We start from the raw sequence: 17837 nt of genomic DNA, 5'->3' as shown, positions 1-17837 counted from the left end.
TTCTGTGAGGGCAGTTGGGCTAAGAAATATTTTAATATGTGGGAGTTTTCAGACAATAATAAATAGTACATTTTTAATGCAAAATAATATGGTATTTACCGCTGACATATGTTGCTGTTTGTCTATTGCCATTCTTACTAACATTAGAATTAAAACAGATGTAATATAGTCAGGGCATAAAAGTCAATTTTTACTATAATTCCCCCAAGTTTGAAATATTTATATGGGAAAAAGAAATCAACAATCAGAAAATAGGATGCTTGCAAATGAAGAGAATTTATGCATTATCTTACACCAAGAAATGGGGTGGATAATTAGAAAGCAGTTATGTGCCCTGAGTGGGACAAAAATATTTGGCTGGAATTTGGGAGACCCTGCATTGTTCAGACTATAGAAACTGCCCTTGGAATATACCGACTAAAAACTAATTAGAAATAGACTTCTCCATAGGGTTTGTAATTGGAGTTAGGAAGTCCCAGTTCTCTTCTGTGATACTGAATTAACTTGTCATCTTGAGAAAATCGTGTACTTTGTGCGTCAGTGTTTCTACCTCAGTCATGTGGACATTGGTAACTTCCTTGATAAAAGTGCTTTATTAAGGAGCTGCATAGCACCTTTTGAGGAACTGGCCTCTGCTGCCTGTGGGCAGAGCAGCTGACGTAGAATAAAAACGCTGGAATTCAGTCGAGCCATGGCTAAACAAAGACTCCCACCTTTCATGCAGCTGAACAAATTGTAACGTCAGTGGGAATGATGAAATTTCCCTTCTGCAGATGCAGTAGATGACAATGTGTTTCAGATTTTCCCAGAGAAATTACCCCAAAATGTATTAGTTAATAGGAAGTATTTCTTACTTCTTTCTTTCTTGCCCAGACACTTTTAACAAATTCTAATGCCACCCATTGACACATCCCCTAAACGTTCTTACTGTAAGTCATTGCTTGAGGGGGTTTTGGGTGAGTTGGTGTGCAAGCACTCCAAATGAGTCATTAAGATGCCGATTAAAGAAAAAAAAAAAAAAAAGAAAGGTGTTGAATGTCTCTGAATGGTTTCACACAATGTGTGTCTGAAATCTGTGTAAATCAAACCCACGAGCATCGCAGCGCACCTATTTCAAACCTCCACTAGAGCCGAACAAGTAGAGCAATTGGTATGAAAGTATTTTAAACTATGTAGAACGGGTGATTCTCTCATCACATGCTCCTTCTTGAAATCAGAATGAGAAATTTCTGCCTTAGATGGGGTTCTGCTTGGTCAACAGATACAATAATTAAATTAAGTTTAGCAATGAAGAGAGATTTTTCACTGTAGGAGCCTCATGTAGCCGTTTTATGAGCACTTCTATTCTTAAGCACATTAACGCAGTTATACATACTTGTCAATTTGGGGAATCAGTAAAAGGTGTATTTTAACTGGGGTATAGCTGGTGGTTGGGATAGTGCTGCAGAGGCAAGAGTATTCAGCGACCTCATCCCTGGATTATGGCAGGTTTTCTGCTAAATGCTCTCTGAGCTGCCCGGCTGGGATAGCAGCAAGCATTGCCTATTCACAGCACAGGATGCCTCACAGCTTCAGACACCTACTCGTGCTTTCCCAGCAGGCTCTGACAGACAGCTGTAGCTCAACTGATTTCTTTAACAGTAAAAGAATAGTCCCGGATGAATTTAAGGATGCTTTGTGCAATTTGGTGATGCTGTATTGTATATACAAGGAGCATCCCAGCATCTCAGTGCCAGCAAAAGTCTTAGAAAGGTTGAGTACACCTCCTTTAGTGGGCCACATGTACCAGTGGTGCAATTGCTTTGATTTATCAAAGCTATAACAGAGTAACGTGTCATTGTGATTTGAAGCAACCTTACGTGTATCTTAGGTCTCTATTACGTATCTTATTTATTCACAGTTTCATTTTCTGATAGCCCAGCAGAGAAGTGCTTCCTTCCTTGTCCCAAAACACAACTATCCTTCTTATAATTGAGAACAGCATTCTCAAGAAGCAGCCCATTTTGTTTATGGAGCGGGCCTTTTTGCTAAGGGAGCTATTCCTGAAAATATACAATCCAAGTGATTGCTCTTTTAGAACTAGTGCCAAAAAAATATCACTTAACCGAACTTCAGGATTCTCAAAGCAGAGCTCTAACTGAGGCCCTTAACTTTCTGATCCTGCACTGACCCATTTTGCACGTGCACAGCAAACATTTAGCTTATGGAATTCAGGTATGCAAAAAACCTAAGTGCCCTTTAGCACATGAGTACTGGAGAAGAAAGGGGAAAAATAAGAAGAAGCAGTAGATCGGTATGTGCCCATAGTATTACACAGCACAACTGACTGAACATCTTCCAGTGCCTGTGCCGGGGTTTTGTCCTGCTGTGTTTAGATGCAGTTATGTTCAAAAGCAAAGCAGCAGGGTCACAGTCCTTTTTTTTCCTTATTTTTGGTTTTGTGGTGGGCATGTCAGCAGCTTCCATTTCACGGCTCCCACATATGTTACCTTCTAAAGTTAACAGGGAATTGCACCTACTGTTCCCCTGACCAAAGTCTGAGGTTTCCACAGTAAGTAAAACCACCGAGGCATGTTTTAGTCAGCTAGCAAAATATAAATTGTCTAATTTTTTTTAATAAATGAAGCATACTATTATACAATAACCTATCCTAAGAAGGGCATAATGCCCCCGAAATATCTTTAAGCAGAATTATGGTCCTGTATCAAGTTGCCCAAATGGTTTATGGAACTAAATCTTCCACCTCCACTGACCTTTCCTGAGGACTAAAGATTTCTGCAGGGACACTGATATGTAATCCCACGTGGATTGGCTCTGGTGACTATCCACCTGGAGAATGAGAGAATATTCACACCCTTGGGCAACTTCTACTTCTGCAGCAGCGGTTTTGTACATTAGTGAAGTTTTGTACTTTAGAGAACCCAGTTGCTCTTCTCATGGTCCCCGTGTTTGTCAGGGGATGAGGAATAAGGTGGAACACTTTTGTACAGGATTGTGCCTCAATCCTACAGCCAGCTGGGGGGCATCTGGGCTGGGGGGTCCCTACAAAGCAGAGAGTCCGCATTGGTGTGTCTGCTCATGGTAGTGATGCTGTAGCCCTCTAGCTGGCTAAGCTCTGAAATCCATCTGCTCCTTCAAAACTTTTACAGATATTATTACCTTGAAAAAAAGATGGGGGCTTGCTCTGCTGTTCTGGGCTTGCTTGGAGTCAGCTATTAGATGAGCATGTGAAGTCATCCCAGCAGGGAGCCGGGACCCATACAAGTAGGGAATATTAATGTCTTCCTCCTAACCTTCTTTTGTTTTGACTTTTGCATTTTCGATCAGGTTTTTCTCAATGCCTAGAAATGAAAGCCAAGCCCAAGCCCTATTGTTGCTTTTTAAAATTCACAGCGCCTCAAATTTAATGTGTTATTGTAAAATAATTGGATTTGTGAATAAATTGCCAGAGGTTTGAGGTTTGGTTTACATTTATCTTCCTGAGGAATGGCGTTTATCAACTCCTTGTGAGCTGTCATCACCTTATAGGATCTGCTAAATACACAATGTTCAGGCTGCTGTTTCAGCAGAGTGCTAAAGGCTTGTCCATTGTCATTAACATATTCGTTGAAAACATTTAAACAGCAGCATTTGAAACCTCTACTGTACTAAACTGCCCCGCTGCCCAGGAGGGGCTGGGGGAGGAGGGGGTGAGGGGGGCGGGGGGGAGAGGCCCATGAGAAAAGAAGCAGAATAAAAATAAAATAACATTAAAATAATAAAATAATAAAAAAAAAAAAAAAACCAGCTCTTTTTTCTTCAAGGAAACGGGACAGAGGCGGTTTCTTAATTGTTTGCTTGTTTATTTATTTACTTCATACCATTATTTCCTTCAGGGGAAAAGGCTGTTAGGAATGAATTCTTATTCAAAGCTCCCAATCAAACACGTGCACTTTATCATCCGTCCTCGGTTGGGTCCGATGCGATAGGAAGAACCCTCAGGACAAAGGAACGGCACAAAAAAAGGCATTTGGAGAATCATTAAACCACAATCGAGCCTAATTGCTTCGTGTTGGTTGAGAAAACATCCCAACACATTTAACTTTACCAGAGAGCTGGTATGTGGAGCCGGTAACTGTTCTTCAGGAGGCTTCGGTTGTTTCCTTGTTTGGATGGGGGTTTTTGTAACACCTGAGTATTAATATTTTTAACGCCTCTGGAGCAATTTCCTCACTCAGAAACAGCAAAATGAACCTGCAGTGAGTGCACTGCAAACTCCTCTAGCTCGGGACTTTGGCTTTTCCCAATGCTGTCTGGGGACTTTGTGTTCAGCTAATAAATAATAGTGGAAAGTCATTTGGACTTACATATGTATTTAAGTGAGTCACCTTGAATGAACTGGACTGCTCTTGCCTAGAAGGAAGGAACATTTAAGGAGATGCTTTTCAGCGTGGCTTGGGCAAGGCTTTCTTGTCTGAACGGTAATTTATGGGTGCAAATTTCAGTAGGCTGAGCCGGGCTTATCTGATCTCTATGTAGATTCCTTGGGGGGGGGGGAAGTCACTTCATATTTTTGCATGTACAAGAAAGTGGTCTAAAAGCAAGCAGTGTAAAAGTATGGGGAGGAGAGAGGAAGTGCCTATATTTTATGTTTAAAGTCCTTCTGCTTTTCTAGCGAAAGACACTTATGAAATAGGAGATTTTCATTAAAGGGAATCCTCTTGCATACCCATAGATAAACCTGCCTGGCTGCAGCTCTCTCTGTCACAGTGGATAAGGCTACTAGGCATTCCATTTGTCTCCAGGCCAGTAAAAAACTTATCTCCATGAGTCTGGCTTTCTCTGTGGGTCCAAGGCACCTCTCTAGAACCTCTTAAATGTTATTATTTAATAAATCAGAGTTGTTAGATGGAGTCCAGGTTTGGGTGTTCAAAAAGAGTGCACTTTTTAATAGTTCATCCTTAGTCCTTTCGGTAATGTTGACATAGTACAGGTGGACCAAACCATGCGTGTATAAGAGACAGAGGTTTATTTTTCATTCTGTATTCATAAAGGTCAAAGCAAGAATTAACAGAAAGATATTTTAGGTATTCTTCTTCTCTCTCCTTTTTACATCACCTACATTGACATCACCTAGCTTAACCAGAAGGGATCACAGCTGGGATATATTTGTGCTGCCACTGCATTAGCAACAGCCACCATTTCACAGCAATCCTAGTGTTAAAACCAAATGGTGGCACAAAGGGCTCTGCTCATCATTCATTCCCCAGCTGTCTTTTTGCCTTTGCCACCCTCCTCGTTCTCCTCCTCCAATGAAACCTTTCACTTACAGAAATCCAAGGGAGAAAAAAAAAGGGCTTAATCCCCGTGTCCCTGCAACATCAACCCCACAGGTTAATGCACACTTCAATAGCTAAAATCAAAGAAACGGGCCTTCTTACAATGGGGCCTTAAAAAAAATCCTACACATCTATTTATAAGCCTCCTAATCTAAAAAATCCTTATTACCTATCGTGTTATTGTAAATCATGGACGTGAAGGAAAGGGAGTCTTGGCATTCAATTATCCTTCTTGCTTTAACAAGGTGTGTATAATAAATGAGCAGTTCTTAATTGACTTCAATGCAATTTGACACTACCGGAGTACTGGGAAGAGGGAGCCAGGAAGACAGCAGACGTACAGCTCAAAGATGTTAGACAACACAGTTATTTATATCATGAGGCATTATTTCATGGCATTAACTTAATCACTGTTTAAATGAACAATATTTAATGTAAAAATATTTACAAGCTATGTTTTGCATGTAATCATGTTTTACAGGTTTTTGTGTTGTCACAGACAATATTGTATCTGTGTTTAAAAGGTAAAATTCTCAATATATTAAGTTATTGCTAAAGAAGTGCACTTAAAAGTGTAATTTCCTATTTTATGAGTTTTTTCTTTAAATTAGACTTTAAGAACAGAGACTGCAATAATAAAATCCCTGCTTATAAATATTTTATCTGGGCAATGAGTGATGCAGAAACACACTCAACCCATATCTCTGAATTTAGATGGATTTAGTTAATTTCTGTAAGGTGTTTGCAAGATACTGGGCAGGTCTTCAGAAGAAATATTTGTCAATATAGCCATGCTGAATCAGGTTTGGCATTTTTGGATGGCATTTTTAATGTAAACACAAACCTCAGGCTGTGGCTTTACAGTAGCTTTAGCCTGGCATAAATCCTCCCTGTGTCACCCTCGGCCGGATGAGTTCCCTGGTCTGGCAGTGGCGCAGGCACAAGCAAGGACCTGCCGGGAGAGGTGGCACCACCATTCCCAATGGCAGACCAGACTCTGGCTGGCTGCTCTGGGAGCAGGAATGGCACACACAGCGTGCCCTACATATCACTGTACGAACTCCCCAGTGTGTTCTGGGGATGCTGCATCAGCTTTTCCACTCATTGCAGAAGGGTTTGGTAGAGGTGAGCTCCAGTGTGGAAGGACAAAGCCACAGCTGAGGAACTGCTGGAAAAACACATTTCACCCTCAGCTCTGTACAAAAAACCTGCCAGCACTGCCTTTGGGAGAAGGTAGAGGATAAACGTAAGACAGCCAGGAGAACACAGCACGCTCAGTGAGCGTTGTCCTGTCCGTCCCCCACATCACCAGAACCCTGAGGGTGCTTTCATGAGGAGCAGGATGCAACTGAGTTAATAGCACTGATACAGCTAAAACTTCCTGAACTCCACTCCAGTGATTTATCTGTTAAACCATACTACTTCCTACTAGCTGTGAAAAGCGAGGGGAGACACGTGTGCATGTGTGTGTTTCGGTTTAAGCTGTTCCCTGTTTTGGCACAGTCAAACACTGAGCCAAAAAAAAACAAACCCAACTCCTGGGAGAGGTAGTTTGCCTGCATTGATATGGTTTAAAAAATGATTTTGCTAAACAGTGTTCCCATAGATATTTTTGAAGCTGGTGTCATTTTCAGTTAGAACAGCCGGTTTCGCCATTCTCCTCCACCCGCAACTCATTTTCTACTATTGTAACTTCAAATATATCTTTCAAGCCTCTACCCTCAGCAGAGCTGGGACAGGAGCCAGAGCACAGTAATTCTTATCAAAAGATCACTTTAAAACTTTAACCACAGGAGTAAGGTGTTACAGATTCTTAGATTTAATGAAGAATGTACTTCCATCCCCTAACTTGAGCAAAACCAGGCTTGTCACAGCCCAGGAAAAATGAGATGCTACGCGAGTGGAGAGGCGCTGCTCACAGGATGTATAATGGGCTCTGTCAGCTCTTTCAATCACTTAGGTATGATTTGCATCAACGTTTACAGCTGCTGACTATTTACAGTTACACAGCTATTATGTCTTCCATCAGCTGCTAAATGAACAGGTGTTTACCATTGTACGGGCTGGAAAATGGAATGATGGATGTAAACCAACAGCCCTCCGATAGGAGAGCTCTTCCCTGAAGGAAGCAGTAGAGCTCAGAGTATGGATATAAATTTAGCTAAGTTGCCTAACAACCTCTAATTTTAATACCGCCTTTTCAGTTTTGGGGTGTTGGTAGGGGAAGGAGAGGGCTGGCAGGAAAAGAAAGAAACTCAGGTTGTGGTCAAATGTGCTGCTCTGGCCCTGGCTGATCTGGTGGACAAAGCTCCTTACTTTGTACCTGAGGCTATAACTTGCTGTCCTCTGGCCATGTCTGGTCACTCCCAAATTGCTCTAATATTGCTCTTTACTTCCGTGATGCCAGTTTGGCATACTGGGGCCAGAGAACAGCTGTATGTGCAGCTGGGCTTGTGCCCACGGTCCTTTGAGGACCCCCAAAACACCCTGATCTTCACACCCGACAACCCTGCCACGTGCTTTAAGTTCTCTCTCCACTATTGCTTTAGCAAGGGAGACAGACAGGTTTGACTTGAATAGGTGGCTCCTCATTTTATTGCTCTTTTAAGTTATCGTGTGTTCCCCTCATTTTGTGTGTGCTTTCACATTCCCACATACTGTTCTGTCCCTCAGGAGTGGCCAGCACAAAGCTCTGTAGGGCTACTGGTAGGCTGCAGCAGAGAGAATGTGCTGGGACTAACTGTAGCTTCCCAATTAATAATGATATTAATAATGAAACTATTAATGCTAATTAATACATGCAGCTGTGGATCAGGAGCTTTTGAGCTAAACACTGTAAAATGCTAAAAGAGCAAGATTTCCCCCAGAATCCCTGTTTGCCAGCGCTGTGGGATTATATGCCAGAACTAAATGTCATGTGGGCTGGCCTACAGGGGCAATTTTTCTGTCTTACTGAATTACTGTTACACAACTGTACTGAGCTAACTGCCTGTTTTCCAAAATGAAGTGTTATCAATGAAGTTATATTCATATAACTGGAGTGATTTAAAGTCACCACTTGATCTGTACCAAGGACATCAGAACCTTAGAAATAAGACTTAATGCTTTGTTTTCAGAAGAGCTAACAGAAATGGTATGAGGGCACAATTTTTGAGGGGAAAATTTATATCCTAAAACTCCAGTTTGCTGGTTATGAAGCCAGAAGTCTTTAAGTATGGACGAAGATTGTATTATAGCTAGGTTTAGTTCAAAACAGGTTTTGAATCCATTTTTTGTGTCAGTTCTGTGGTAAAACCGCAATCTCTCTTTATCAACTCTGCCCCTCCAAAGACATACGTTAAGCCATTCCTATTTCCCTAAGCACTTGAAACATGTGCTTAACTTTAAGCACATGTTTCACTGGGTTGTATTATACAAAGAAGTAAAAAGAAATAAAAATAATTGGCATATTCTTCCCATTTCAGTTCACAGTGCTGATGACAATGTAATCACAATAGAAAACACACTCCCAGCTTTAGGTTCGGTGTTCTGTGGGGTACATATATAGCTTTTCTATATGCAGGCAGCTGTATTCTTGAGAGTTGTTTGCTGGTGCCAAATTTTCAGGGGCCTGAGCAACTGCAGACCAGCAAAGAGGAACCATTTAAGCAGCAATTCAGTGAAAAGTTGTGATTTTATTTACTTGTTACGCCTTTCGGAGCAGTTGAAGTGCTCACAGCTTTATACTGGCACGCCTCGGCTAAAACAGCCCTGACAGCCCGGAGCGGCCTCTCATGCGAGGAACAGTTTCCTTCATCATTTTGCAAGAGCTCGATAGTGTCATCGCCTTTCCCTCGCATCCCATGTTCTGGGTAAGGCTGGGCCCCACCTTAATTGGATCCCGCTTCTCCCGGGCGTCCCGCTGCGGCGCTGTGAATGAGGAAGATTCTTCACGTCCCGGCCGAAGGCGCAGACACGGCAGGAAGGGGGAGGGCAGGGGCTTGTTTTTTCCAGCTGCCTGAGGATGAAACCAGACATGAGGGTGTCCAGCACTTGGCAGGTTTCGGTTTCCCTGGCCCTGACCTTCTGCAGTCTGTTTCTTTTAACTCGGCGGCTTTGTTGCTATCTGCGCGTTCCCCTTAGGTGCGTGCGCACGGTGTTTTACCGGTGGCATCCTCTGGGAGTGAGAGCCTGCTCTTCAACGTGCTCTGCATCCTGGGGAGGTGGGAAATGCTTCTGAGGGGCACGGCACCCCACTGCAGTATGAGGGAGGAGACCCTCCAGAGCAGCCTTGATCCCTGCTGTCACCCTGGCTGTTAGACACGGGGCACTCGGGGTACCCTTCACACTCACTTTTGGTTTAATTTTATACCGGAGTGACTTCAGTGGAGGCACACCCTGATACACGGACATTCTTGAGAGCTGAGTCAAGGCTGGTGTACCAGCTCACTGAGGGACTGAGTTTCAGTTGTGCAAATTGGGAAACAAAAAGCAAATCAGCTGAATAGGAACTTAACTTTCCAAATTATCACCCATGGGGGGAAGTCAGCTTGAGAATATTCGGTACAAGGCTCATTTCTTACTTTGCTTTTCATACAAAAACAATGACTATGGAGCAACAAAAGAATTAGAATAAAAAGTCCCTTGGTGTAACAATTGGGCTTCGGATACGACCCTGCAATCAATGCATATCTAAAGTATCTTAATTTCTTCAGGCAAAAGGATATTACAAGAATTACTTTCATGTATGTGATGAAAGCCAGCACACATTAGCACTGCCGCCTTCTCTTGCACTTGTGGTGCCACTAGAATCATGTAATCGTGCTGCAGTAACAAAAGATATTCACCTCAGAACTATGGTTTTCCACATTTCCAAACAAAGGGATGAGGCCTGAGAAAAATAAGAAGCTTTTTCAGTGTTGGGTTTTTTTGTTACTGTGCGATATCCTCAGTTTCTTTAGGTTATTTATTATCTGAGTTTAAAGAATCAGTGGATATAATTTATTACTATTCATTATTTTGGGGGGTGAACAGATTCTTACTGTAGACAGCTTGCTTTACAATTAAAATTGCTAATTAGTGATATAACAGACTTACCTTTTCTGCCTGAAAGTAAATCACTGAGTGTGTCTGAGCATTCTGTTGAGGCATGACATGTGTAGTCAGACAAATTAATAGCTACTAGCAGTAAGTATAGCTAAGAAACTGAGTTATTTTATTTCCTTCGGATAACATCCTGTTAGAAAACTTTATTTCCTGCATACACTGGGATTTAGTCATTCCACAGAGCAGTTATGCTTAGGTAAATATGTAGCACACATCAGCTCAGGGTTTTCTGGCTATTTTGTTTACATATGCTTCTAAAACAAGAGCAATCAGCAGGTCTGTTGTTTGCCCACAGTCTGCAGGCCAAGGCATACTTCTTCCCTATGCCTCTACACACAGCAGTTTTACTCTAATTGTTTCTGAAGTTGAAGATTGCACAAACAATGCACCAGGGTGTGAATAAGGTATGTGTCAGCCCCGTTTATTCATTTCAGGGTTTATTGAGTGACTCGGTTTCGGACTCCTCAGCATGGCAGCTTTCTCAATGAGAAGCCCATGCTGCAGAAGCTATGGTGTGGGGGGTACTATGTCACTGAAAGAACACACGCTGTATGATTTGTCTTGTAGGTACTATCTTCTTAACTGGCTGCAAGAGAAAACACACCCCAGTAAGCAGTTTAATATTTAGAGCCCTGTAATGTGTAAACTGTAGTGCCTCTGGGACTGAACCTATTCAGTCTGCATTAGGATTCTGATGGAGGTCCTGATTCACCACCAGGATTCCTGACTACTAGCCAGCATGGTCATATAAGATATTGCTACTAACATTCTCTTTGCTGTAGGAATTTTCCAGGCTGATTCTGTGTGGTAGCTCATGCGAGCTACGTGTTGTTTACCATATTTTTCTTTGATCCCTTTTTGGTGAAGGAAGTTTAAAAACAATATCCCTGTTTCTTGGTATCTGAAGCAGACTGCAGATCTGAGCACTCGATTACAATCTGGATAACGTGAATACTTGATTAATAGTTATTGTAAGCATTCAGAAGGAATTTGAGGCATCTGGTTTGAATAAATATCATACTGGGGATAGAGATATCTAAATTCAGCCTAATTTTCATCATTCTGGAAACACAGTCTTGAATATGGAACCTCGTAACTGTGGGGAATCTGTCTTCAATATCAATATTCAGTCTGTCCTCTAGAAATTGATGAGTTCTGCTACTGATGCCAAAGGCTTCAGGATTTCCCCAGAATTTCCCAAATAATGGAATAGTAAAAATTAGAAAATTTGTATGCAAGAATTCATTCCTATGAATCACTGGTTGTGTGTGGGTTTGGGCCTCTGCAGCTTAGCCTCCCACTTCTCCAGTCTAAATGTGTACATCCCACTCTCTCACTGCTACTCTGCTGCACTGGAGCAAAATAAAGATGCAAATGCTATTTTAATGTCTGTGTTCCTCTGGCTGCTGACTTTGCTGTTGCTTATTTCTCTTGGGGTCTGGCTGCCCTGAGCACAGGACGGGCTGGGAGCCTGCATTTCCTTCACAGTTGTTAGATCAAGACATCATCGATAGTTTAAGATGCTGCACATGGCAAACCGCAGCTTGGTCCCTCTGATGTCAGTGCCTGTTTCCTTCCATCAAATAGATGTCCTTGTCTTGAATGGTAAGAATTCCACCAGTTCAACCGGAAGAAAACTGGTTATTTTAGTTTTGGTTTTTTTTTTTCCCCCCTATGTTAGGGGCACTAAACCCTCAGTACCTACAGAAATGAATCCACCACCTAGGCTGAGATCTTAGTGGAAGAAATCAGCGTGTTCCTAATTTACTTAAGTGGAAGCAGGGTTTCTCTTACAATTTCCATCTCAGACCTGATGTGGGTTTTTCTGGGAGGGGAAGGTTTTCTTTCTGCTAATTATTCTTGCCTGATTCCTCTCCACCCTCTTTAGCAAGCAAAAAGTCCCTAATGAGGATTCAGCTTGCTTCTAGAATCAATTACTTCACAGATTTGCTTTGCCTTTTGTATGGTATGCTTACAAACTGGGGCTGTAGCTCTTCAAAAGTTCTGCTTTTAGTCTGTGATCACTTATTTTGTTCCCAGGTAATGTTTTGTTTTCTACTTTCCTGTTTTATTTCTATTTGTCTATTAAGCCTACAGATAGTCCTAGCTCATTTTTGACATGACATGCAACTTCCTTTTTATTGCTGTCAGCTCCTTTGGCTTTGTCATAGCAAGTCAGTTTCTGCTGTCTGTACAACTATGCTCTATCTGAAATACTCCACGGAAGAGGTAAAAGGAGATAAAATCCACGACTCTAATTTCTATTTTGATAAAGTTATTTAATCATTTGCCTTAGCATAAAATATCATTGAATAGATTTACACACATCTATTTATCCGAGTTTTCATGTACATCCCCAGAGTTCCAGACAGGGAGCCCAGTAGCTGTTTACCACGCTGCTGATATGAAGGGTCATGATCTAATTTCTTAGCTTTGCATCAAGGCACAAGAGGAATATGTGACCCAGAATTACTCAGTAGGAAGTATTCGGTTTGAATAAGCTGGTGTAGGATCACACACTGAGCCCCCAGCAGCTATGGGAAGCGGTTTGGTTTTGCATAGGACCATTTCTTCCAAACAAGGAAGATAAAGAGCTCGCAGGGAGAGCCACGGGTGATAATGTTGTTCCTTTAATGGGTTAACTACATTAGCCGAACACAGAGCGCTCTTCTTTAAAACGGTTAATTCAGTCAAGCCTTCCTCAATAGATAAAAGCGTTTTAAGGACAGGTGCCAGCCCATCAGGGCCCTTTCAGCAGGGCTGGGCCTTTCAAACGGGAAGTCACTTGCAAATGTGCTCCTTCAATAGGTGAGAAATCACGGACAGGAATAGGTGCTTACTGCTAAATGGCACAACGGGCAGCTAATAGCGACTTACATCTGCAGTGGGAAATTTTGTTGTGTTTGTTTGTTAACTATCTCTGACTTTATAATTTCTACCCCCCGTTATTTACAGAGTGGGTTCACGACTAGTTTGGAGCTCACATCTCTTTGTTCTAGCCCCGTCCTTCAGAGAAATTAAATCTCCCCGTGTGCGGATGGAAATGCAATTTTTGGAGAAGCCGTATAACTGGCCGGGCTTGTTTAAAGCTAAGAGAGTTTAACTCTATTGACTTTACTGCTCTGCTTTGCTGTTTAGTCGTACTTGAGTGACTTCATTAAAAAGGAGGGCAGTTACTTAATCGTACAATCCAAACCACTGGTGTCATTTGCAGTTTCCTGTTCTATTCTTACTCAGTGAGCTGAACACAAATTCCTCTCTAAACTTCTCCTTGAGATTTCATCTGAACAGCAACCTTCTTACGCGACAAGATTTCCTTCCTATCATTTTCACTGTTGGAAAGTCATCCTTTGGAGCCTGCTGTAAATGAATTTCTAGTTTGATTCATGCCTCTTTGAAATTCTCCCTGTTGCACTGCCATACTTTATTAAGAGCTAGATTGTGCCTCAGCATACCCTTGGCAGGAGTGATTACCTTTGTTTGGTATTTGTAATACAGTAACACCAAGAGGCCCACGATGAACCCCTCACACAAGAGGCATTGTGCACAGAGCCTTCCTGAGGAGTTTAGTCTCCAAGCGCAGGAGACAATTAGTGACTAAAACAAAGGAAGCGAAACGTGACAGCGAGAGTATTGGGATGCGCGTTTCTGCTGTCCATTGAATGGATACTGATGCCTCCCAGTAAAGGTGGAATTTAGGAGGAACTTGGAGGACAGGAGTATACTCCCATTGGTGTTTCTTTTACTCTCTTTAATCTGGGGAGTTCCCTTCATACATCAACACTTCTGAAGTGATTACTAGTACTGCCATTACGTAGGCATAGCCAGTGAGCCAGAGATCAGGGTGTCAGCATCTGGCACTTTTATACATATACATTCAAAGCTGTGACACTGCTTTTCAGGCACAAGCTTCAGTGCAAACCCTCTTTTAAGGAATTTATTTTCTGAGGAGAATTAATGAACTTCAGTTTCTTATGCATTACTTTAATATCCCCTTATCCTGCCAGCATAACACCAGGCACAATTCTGTTTTCTCCACATCCAACTGCAATACATCTCTTTTTGTATCTGTTTTTTTTTTTGCCTGCTGGGTGGGCAAGGGCACCAGGAGTAGGCTGTTGGCAGGTACGTGCTGATTAGTTACCTGACAGTGAAATAACCATGGAATTTTACTTGCCTTTCCCTTGGTTTGGGTGCTTTCTCCCTTCTGCCAACTCACCGTTTGCATAAAAAACAAGGGATTAATCATCACTGCATTGAATTAATCAAGAAGCTAATTAAGAGACTTCAGCAGCTCTGCCAAAAATGGGCTGCAGGTTCTGAAACTGTCAATCAGGAGGAGGAGGGTGCTAAACAGTTTGGTTTCATGAGTGCCCTTTCTCAGGTGGGGTGACTCTGCATGCTCAAGTGTTTGGGTATTTGCAAAGCTTAGTGATACAGAGGCATTCTGAAAGAGGAAAATGTAATACCTGATCGTGTGTAAGGTAAGAATGTGCACTTCTAGTAGTTTCTTAAGTAAGAATACGTAAAAGCATAGAATTTTACAAACACATAGAATTATATAGCAACATGTTTAAATGCACACATTTGTGGAAGCTAATGGGCAAATTCTAGGTTTGTAATGAAGCATCCCAGTTGCTCTGCTGGTGTCCCCTGGCCTGCCCTGAGTACCTGAGCAGCGTTGTTGAAAACATCATTCCATCTCCTGTTCCATGTTGTACAATTGATTTCCACGTAGTGTGTGTGTAACCATGCTCCACGTTTCCCCCAGCATTATTCTGTGTTGCCTTTCTTTTAGCTCTGCTCTGACAATTAAAAAGTTACGTGTAAATCTCAGACTGTTTCACACGCTTTGCAGGTGGCCTGGCAAAAATGGTGCTCAAATCCTGTGAAGATAATTTTATCTTCACATAAATATTGCAAATCTTGTGGGGAAAAAAGTTCAGGCTGCATTGTAAGGTGAGGGTCTGAGGGTCCAGGATGGCCTCGTTTGATTTAATTCAAGCTCGCATTCATTTTTCTGTAAGCTTGAAAAAAATCTCAGCAAACACTTTTTCCTAAGAATTTGAAAATATAATTGCTTGTTTTGTAGGTGTTTAAATGTTATCAAGAATACCCGTAAATAGGAGGAGGAGGAGGGAGGGGGTATCTATTTGTAAGATGAGAAAAGGAGCCACTGCCTATTGTTTGACCTGAACAGCTCCCTGATTGACTGGGAGAAGGAATATCTCCATGGGAACAGATGAATGTCTGGTTTTCATGTGGTGAAATCCCCAATCGAGCTCACAGTGGCTTCACTAACATGGCATTCTAAATTGGTTGTTTGCATGCTGTTTCTTACCTTTCGCTAAACTAAATAAGAATACTTCTTCCGAAGTTGTTATCCCCCCTAACGGAATAGCAAAATAACCATGCAGAACAAATAACAACCTAAATTCATGCTTTAGGTTGGCTTTTTATCTATTTATTTTATTTTGGGTTTTAAGTAAAGCAGGCAAAACAATTAAACGAGATTAAAGCATTTAGTATGGAACGGTCTTTTCAATGTGCTGCGTTTTGCAGATTTGGGTGATAAGGGGAGGTATTGACATGCCTCCTCACGACAGAAGAATGCTCTTAGTTTGGTGGAATTTGGAGAACTCCTGAATCTATTGTGTCTAAGGGTTTGCTACAGCCATTTACAACGGTCTGTTTTTCCCTCCTGTTAGGAGGGAAATGTCAGTTGACTTTGGTACTGCTGAATCTAAAAATAATGTAAAAAAAAAAAAAAAAGAGATTAGTGGTAACAAAAGAACTACAGTTAATGTAACAATGAAAAAATCGCAATCCAGGTTGGATGAAGGAGTGATTCCTAAATATTAAAGCCCCAGTGGTCTTATCTGGACCAGCTGCTTATAATGTCTGTGAGGAATGTGGCACATCAAGTGTGTGAACACTGCAGCTATTGTATCCTAACAGGCTGATTGAACCCTGGATAATTGGCATGTAACCTTCTCTATTAATAGTGCAGACAGATATGTGAATTAGCTGAATGCCTCAGACATATGCCATGCATTAACCAAAAGGGCTTACAATTCTCATAACAACTTGGCTAACTATTACACCAGTAATTATTCTTTAGAACTTGGTAATATTAGAGAAAAATCAATAAATAATTTGTAGTTTCAGGACAGATTATTCATAATCAGTTGCACTGTAACATAATCGCCAAAGGTTGGATTGTAAGGAAGATTCGGGACGGATAGTGTGGCACTTTGATGTTTGTAAAGGGGTCAGAGTGTGATTCTCTGTCTTTGTTTTGCTCTTGTAACTTGAAGGAATCGATAGGCATGTGAAACATTTAGAATAACTTCGGGATTGCTATTCTTCCTGTTGAACAAGAGATGTACAGTCAGGGCCACTGTCTTTGGAAAGACAATGCATTATTTTCCTTTGTGAAATACGATGTACAGGGGTAAGCTGGACTTTTTAGTTATGGGTTTTTTTTTTGCATTACATTGTTGTACTGTTCTGAACTTTGCATCCTTCCCCTTCAGTTGTTCATCTGGGATGAAATGGCAGAAAACACCTTTTACTTTTTAATTAGGCTATTCTTTTGCTAAAGTGATAGACTGTATAATTCAACTCTGAGTGATCTCGAAAGAATGCAGCATTACAACACTGTAAGAGCAGAGAAATATCAACTACAGGCAGAGAACATTTCAATATGGGAGCCCTTAGAGCTGCATAACCTGTCTGAGAGTGTGCTTGGTGTAACAAGCTGCAGCAAACACAATAATCTGACAGAGCTATGGGGCTTTTTTGTTATCTGGAACCTTTCGCGAAGGACTTTTCTTTAGAAAATCTTCTTACAAATTAGTGGAAAAATAATTGGATATTTTAGGATAGAAGTTCAAGTTTAGGTGTTCCAACATTCATGACTATTGTGGTGTTGTTTTGCCTAAAGAAATGGAGATGTATGCAGTCTCTTTTGCAAATGCTTTAGTAATTTAAATGCTACTCTTAGTAATTGCCATGTCAAGTTGGAATGAAATAAACACAGACATAAAAAGTATTTTAAACAGCTACAAATACTACATAAATAAAGACTCTTTCATTTCTGAGGTAGTTTTATTTACATTTGCTATACCCCACACAGGCTGAGTTGAAAACAAGATATTTAGAAGGTGTTATAGTACTAAAGCCAGAACTCAAAGAGCTCCCCAATAAAAAGCGAGCACCTAATCTCATGTTATTCTTTGGCATTAATCTATTTTCATGCAGAAACTAAAACTTCTTTCTTGCCTGTGTCCAATTGTCTCCCATATGTGAGCTTCCCACAATGAGCTTACAAAGACCGTTAACATTTTCTTCTACCTGCTGCACCTCATTCTCTAATTACCTGGCTTCTCTCTTGGGATAATAGCAGTCTCTTCCTTATGAGCTTTTCAGCCA

The sequence above is a fragment of the Lathamus discolor genome, chromosome 11 (genome assembly GCF_037157495.1).
Source record: "Lathamus discolor isolate bLatDis1 chromosome 11, bLatDis1.hap1, whole genome shotgun sequence".
NCBI lineage: Eukaryota > Metazoa > Chordata > Aves > Psittaciformes > Psittacidae > Lathamus > Lathamus discolor.
The sequence above is the reverse complement of the archived record's forward strand: the minus strand, read 5'-3'. Positions refer to the sequence as shown.